The sequence below is a fragment of the Micropterus salmoides genome, unplaced genomic scaffold (genome assembly GCF_014851395.1).
Source record: "Micropterus salmoides isolate LMB-PRFRI ecotype aquatic unplaced genomic scaffold, ASM1485139v1 Ms_hic_scaffold_1, whole genome shotgun sequence".
Taxonomy (NCBI): Eukaryota; Metazoa; Chordata; class Actinopteri; order Centrarchiformes; family Centrarchidae; genus Micropterus; species Micropterus salmoides.
Window position 1 is genome coordinate 19,336,835 of NW_024040040.1, and position 6,724 is coordinate 19,343,558.

Genomic DNA, 6,724 nt, shown 5'->3' on the forward strand with positions numbered 1-6,724 from the left:
ATTTTACTGTATTCACCTGTTGTGTCTACATTAAGTAGGCTACAGTAACATTAGCCATGAGTCATGCATGTTAGCAAGACTTATACTTGCCTTTTGTCTTTTTGCGAATTAGCTGTAAACTCGAGGCACTGGTAGTTCAGTCTTTTGTTCATCACCACTCACCTCTACACAAGCCAAGAAAAACACTGCTGGGAGGGGCTGCTGCCTGTCTCCGCTGCTGCTTGGAGACGCGGAGCGAGCGAAAGGGAGAGACAGAGCGTCCGAACTCCACAAAGTCTTATCTCCTGACCTGATATTTAGATTTTTTATTCAGTAAATATATTTATTTGACAGGAAAGCTGTGCACAAACAGGAATATATATATACTTTTTTTTTTAAAAAAGCATCCCAGAAACATGGGCACTTTCTCTTGAGGAAGAAAAAGGGCAGGTGCTTGAGCCCCTTTTGATGTCTATGTGTGCACGTGCCTGTGGATTATCTTGTTTGGATTATAACTTCGCCTTTTTGGACTTTATTTGGACTCATGCCTTGCGCCCTCAAGTAAACTTGTTTCACTTTTGTTTATGTGCAATTAAATATCTCTGCGTTTGGGCCCACACCTAAGTCTGCACTCAACCATCCTGACAATAGGACTCCATCCCTCCGAGATGAGGGAAACTGAGTTTTCGGTTTTAGAGAGCGAGATCAGATAAACTGTAGGTCTGTAACGCCGGCAATTTACGCTGTGAACCTAACCTGCTCGGGAGGAGGTTTACTTCAACTAACGCTGAGTTTCTCCCTGACTCCTCCCCTCCTGCGGAGCTTGAAACGGCTGTCTCACACACCGTTTCATTTCCTCATTCATACTGTCGATATCAAAGCACATAGTGGAACGCAATTACGTCTTTAGAAACAACGGTTAAATAGGCTGTTAGTTTTTTAAATTTTATTTATTTTTTTATCCAAACAAGATCTTGAACATGACGCTTTTATGATCAATCTGTCATCGATGTATGGACAGAGAGTTATCTTTGGACATCGTAAATTTATCCTCAGCACAGAATAAAATCTATAGGATGTCCTCCTCTATAGCACAGTGACTCTGGACATTAAGGCAGCTGTCAGGTTAGGCCTACAGAGTCGGACTGTCACTTACAATCACTGGCCCATGAGCAGCCTAAACTATGTCTAATCTGTTCCATTAATATTTTCATCTTCAGTTATTGCCACTGGCATTTAGTCCTGTCAGGTTACAGCTGAATAAACAGGCTTGTAGCTAGGCTATTTAAAATGAATAACACGCTGGAGGAGAATTACAGCACTTTATCATTCATTAAGGAAATTCCAGTCTGGTAAATAATGAATGAGCAACGCTGTATAAAATGTAGCCTAATATTGTTAACGTATCGATCCTGCGTTTTAGAGCCTATAATGCTCCGCGTTGGCACGTGTTCATATTTCTAGCTCCACCCGATTAAAATGGAGGCTCTGCCTTTATTTACCCGTTACCATGGTGAATCGTAGTATCGAAGCTCCATTGATGATGGCTTTTTTTCATCCCCACGCACGCGCTTCTATCAGGCTCAACATACTCCGAGTTGACTGAACTTATTCTGATCGGCCTTTCTGAAACAGAAAACTCGGAGTTTGACAGCTCAGAGTTCGTCAACCCAGAGCTCAGGTTTACAGTCAGAGTTTGTTGAACCTGCTTTCTGAAACAGGGCCCAGGACTGAATCCAGTTATTATGTTTCCTGGATGTAATAGCTTTAAAATCCCGTTAAACGACTCGAGAGTCCTTAACAATTAAATAATACACGTGATTACTAGGATCCACTATTATATGCATTACAAACATGCGAGGTGTATAGTGCAATAATGCCACACAATTTTGGGTAGTTCCAATGTAAGGCCCAAATCAAGAACTTAGATCTAATTAATGAAATGAAAACTATAAAGTAGATAATGATGACATGTATGTTTTTTTTAGTTTTTTATACAAAAAAGGGAGCGTTTAGCCCTAAAACAAAACATGTGGGGGAAGTCTCCTAATTTGATATAATTTCTTTAGTTTGTTATGTGAACTCTCAGCAGTAAATATATTCTATAATATAATTTAACATTTCAAGTCAGAATAATTATAGGCTAATGTTTGTAACTTCTGAAAAGGATTTTTTTTAAAGAAAAGTCAAAATGATAATTTGGACTGAATAAAACACTGACATAAAGTCACTGATAAATGATTACACTAAATTTTGTAGAAGTGGTAGCCTTAGTGGAGGATGATTTCATTCAATAAACAGTTCTCCACTGCACCACACCTCAGATGGGACTTGAACCCACAATCCCTGGCCAGAATGTAGGATTCATTCGTGCATTTTTTTTTTTATCTGACTGCCTCATCTCTCTCTCTCTTACAAACATACTTCAAGTGCTTCATACTTTTGTGAAATCATCTTAAACTGAGCAGCCCTCTCTCAACATCAGTTCATCTACCAAACCCTGTGCAACACAATGAGAGTGAATGATTCTCTCGCCGATTCTCTCGCCTCTTCTCTCCTCCTCTCTAAACCTAAACACTGCATCTTCCTCCAAGACTGCATCCTAAACCGAAAGACCCTTCACTGGGAACATCTTATCTTTTTGTCACAATGTGCTTTTGTTCTTTTCTTTGTTTCTTGTTTTTATTCATTTCCTAATCACTTTACTCACATATTAACACTTTAACACTGAAATGTTCTGCATCCTGAATGGAAAGATAGATGTGGTAAAAGAAACTCATTCACTCACGAGCTTCGTCTTTGAGGATGTATCCTAAGTTCGAGATCTGTGTCATTGGCAATGTCTCCCTGGACAATTTTGGAGAACAGACGGTCACCATGAAACATTATGTGCTCCATGAATATCCTAACAACAGTTTGTATTCATTGCAAGGTTTTGTTTGTTTCTCCACTCGTGTCATCACACGTTTATACGTTTTCATACCATTGTTTTCTGTCTTCAGAAAGTATTTCAACGAAAATGACAGTCTCCAGAAAGTCGAGTAACATCTGTGTGTGTGTTATTGTCATGTTTGAAAAGGAAAAGTTTTGGAGAAAGACATCAGACTCCAACTAGTTCAGTCATTATAAGAAGAAGCACAAATGCAATGTCTACATGTGCAGAAGCATGCCTGAATAATAGACACATTTTGGCAACACAGTGGACATTCTGCAATTACACCCCCAAACGCTAGTCGGCAGTAGCGCTACAGTGTCCACTGTGTTGACTTTTGGCAGCCGAGCAGACTAACTTCCGGTTTAGCCCTCCGCTAACGTAAATGGGGGTAAAATTGTAAACATGTGGCTGGTGTAGCCTTTTCAAATGACGGCGTAGCCTTTGCGTAGTCCCGTAGCCTACGCCGTCGATTTGACACAGAATGCCTGGCTATGTGCATAGCTACGCAGGGGTATAAATCAAGCTTTACTCCTGAAGTTCCCTGGATAAGCCAGTTAACTCGCTACATAGTACAGGCCACAGGTACAGCTACAAAGATACTGCAGGGCAGCTGCACTTACCTGGACAAACTCAATCAGTTTTTGTGAGGACATGTGTGTGCTGGCTAAAACCTTCCGCACATACAGCAAGCAAAAACCCTGGTTCACCGCGAAACTCAGGCAGCTTCGTCAGACCAAGGAAGAGGCCTTCAGAAGTGGGGACAGAGTCTTGTACAACCAGGCCAGGAACACAATGACTAAAGAGGTCAAAGCTGCAAAGAGGTGCTATGCTGAAAAGCTAAATAACAGCTTTGCAGCCAACGATCCTGCGTCAGTTGGGAGAGGCCTGCGGACACTCACCAACTACAGGAGACCATCCCCCAACACTGCTGGTACTCAACAACTGGCAGACGAGCTGAATGGCTTATATTGTAGGTTTGAAAAGCCCACAGTCACACCTCTCTCCCGCTCCAACACCATCTTCAAACAGTCACCTTCCCCCTCTGACACACTGCCACCCCCTCTCTCTGACCCCTCATCTGCACTCAAGATCTGTGAAGAGGACGTGAGCCACCTCTTCCAAAGGCAGAAGATCAGGAAGGCTCCTGGCCCAGACGGTATGTCTCCGTCCTGCCTGAAAATCTGTGCAGACCAGCTAGCACTTCAGCTCGGCGTTCAACACCATCATCCCCAACATCCTCAGCACCAAACTCACCCAGCTCACTGTGCCAGCCTCCACCTTTAAGTGGATCACAAACTTCCTGACTGACAGGAGTCAGCAGTTGAGACTGGGAAACATCACATCCAGCACCCGGACTATCAGCACTGGCGCCCCCACAGGGGTGTGTGCTCTCCCCACTGCTCTTCTCCCTCTACACCAACGACTGCACCTCAAAAGAACCATCTGTCAAACTCCTGAAGTTTGCTGATGACATAACGGTCATCGGCCTCATCCGGGACAGTGATGAGTCGGCCTACAGATGGGAGGCTGATCAGCTGTGCTCTCTGGTGCGGTCAGAACAACCTGGAGCTTAACACGCTCAAAACTGTAGAGATGATTGTGGACTTCTGGAGGAGCTTCCCCACTCTGCCCCATCACCATACTCAACAGCCCTGTGTCTGCTGTGGAATCCTTCAGGTTTCTGGGATCCACTATTTCGCAGGACTTGAATTGGGAGCCCAACGAGGACACCATCATCAAGAAGGCCCAGCAGAGGATGTACTTCCTGCGCCAGCTCAGGAAGCTCAACCTGCCTAAGGAGCTGCTGATCCAGTTCTACACAGCCATCATCCAGTCTGTTCTCTGCACGTCCATCACTGCCTGGTTTGGATCTGCCACCAAAAAGGACAAGGATAGACTACAACGGACAGTCAGGACTGCAGAAAAGATCATCAGTGCCAAGCTGCCCTCCATTCAGGAAACGGGCAGGAAACATCACTGCAGATCCATCTCACCCCAGATTCCTCTGTTCCAGCTTCTCACCTCTGGTAGGCACTACAGAGCACTGTATGCCCAAACCAACAGACTTAGGAACAGTTTCTTTCCACAAGCCATCACTCTGATGAACAGCTGATTTCTGACTCATCGTATCAGGAACAATTCTTGTGCAATAACCCAGTACCTCTACTTCTAATCAGCCACCTGTTTTCTGGCTAACACTTATTATTTATTCACCATTCTCTATTTCAGTGCTGTTCATACTGTCATATTGTCATATTGTAGATACTGTATACCAAATCCACCTACCTCAAGTCATTTCCCTGCACAAAATACTTATACTTATCTATACTTTTTTATTATTTTGTATTTTTTTTATGAGTAAGCACATCGTGAGCAATGTACAATCCAGAGTCAAATTCCTCGTATGTGTACACATACCTGGCAATAAAAGCTGATTCTGATTCAATAGGCACAAAAGGGACTTTCCTACTGTGTAGTAGGTGAGGTGCCTCTCGAATACTAGCTGTGCTGTGAGTATTCATGGCCTCAGTTAGTGATATCACCAGCAAAAAAACTTGTTTATATATTCAGCAATTGTCTTTCAACTTATGACAAATAGTTGACAAGTCATTTTACTGTATTATAGAAATGTGTCACATGGTGAATGAGGCATTAAGCAAACAACATAATGCAACACATTGTTCTGTACTAGACAAGCAAAATAAAAACATTAAGATGCGTATTGCACTTCACTACTCTAACTATATTGTTTGTAGGCTATTGTAAACTGCTTTAGATATCGTTCTTTGTTTAGAAAGTAATACAAATGAGTTAGCCCTAAATTAAAATATGTTGATGATATCACCGGTCACGACCTAAGGACACCTCACTATTAATATACTTCTCATTCTCTGTCTCATCTCAGAATCAGCTTTATTGCCAGGTATGTGTACACATACGAGGAATTTGACTCTGAAATAGAGAATAATGAATAAATAGTATGTGGTAGCCAGTAAACAGGTGGCAGAGTTACTAGGTTATTGCACAGGAATGGTTCCTGACATTGTGAGTCATCAGAGTCAGCTGTTCATCAGAGTGATGGCTTGTGGGAAGAAACTGTTCTTGAGTCTGTTGATTTTGGCGTACAGTGCTCTGTAGCGCCTACTAGAGGGGAGAAGTTGGAACAGGTTGTGTCCAGGGTGAGATGGACCTGCAGTGATGGTTCCTGCCTGTTTCCTGACTCTGTATGTCCTGAATGGAGGGCAGGTTGGCACAGATGATTTTTGTTTTCACATGGTGCTAACAACACTAAGCTCTTGAGTTGGAGTTCCACATTTCTGTAACAAGACAATAAATAACCCACTGTAACAGCATGTGAGTGACCAAAATGGGACCACGTGGCCTAATGGACAAGGCGTCTGACTTTGGATCAGAAGATTGAGGGTTCAAGTCCCTTCGTGGTTGAAAGCCAAAGGCTGATTTATGGTTTAATAGTTGAAGCCATTCAAGTCAATTTTATTTATATAGCGCCAAATCACAACAAGTTATCTCACAGCGCTTTTCATAAAAGAGCAGGTCTAGACCATACTCTATGATGCTATTTACAGAAGCCTAACAGTTTCCACCAAGAGCAAGCACTAGGCGACAGAGGCAAGAAGAAACTTCCTTTTAAGAGGCAGAAACCTCGAGCAGAACCATGGCTCAGGGTGGGCGGGCATCTGCGTCGACCAGTTGGGGCGGGGGAGAGGCAGGGGCAGCCTACACAATATTCACACACAGAGGTACAGACAGTAAAGGTGATGTTGCTATAGACTAAATGAAAAATGGTAT

At 42.9% G+C, this 6,724-nt stretch overlaps 1 non-coding gene across 1 annotated transcript; it reads left to right on the forward strand.

Moving 5' to 3' along the window:
- Positions 1-6,285: 6,285 nt before the first annotated feature.
- trnaq-uug lies at positions 6,286-6,358 on the forward strand. Its single transcript has one exon. It is a non-coding gene; the product is annotated as a tRNA-Gln (tRNA).
- Positions 6,359-6,724: the final 366 nt, after the last annotated feature.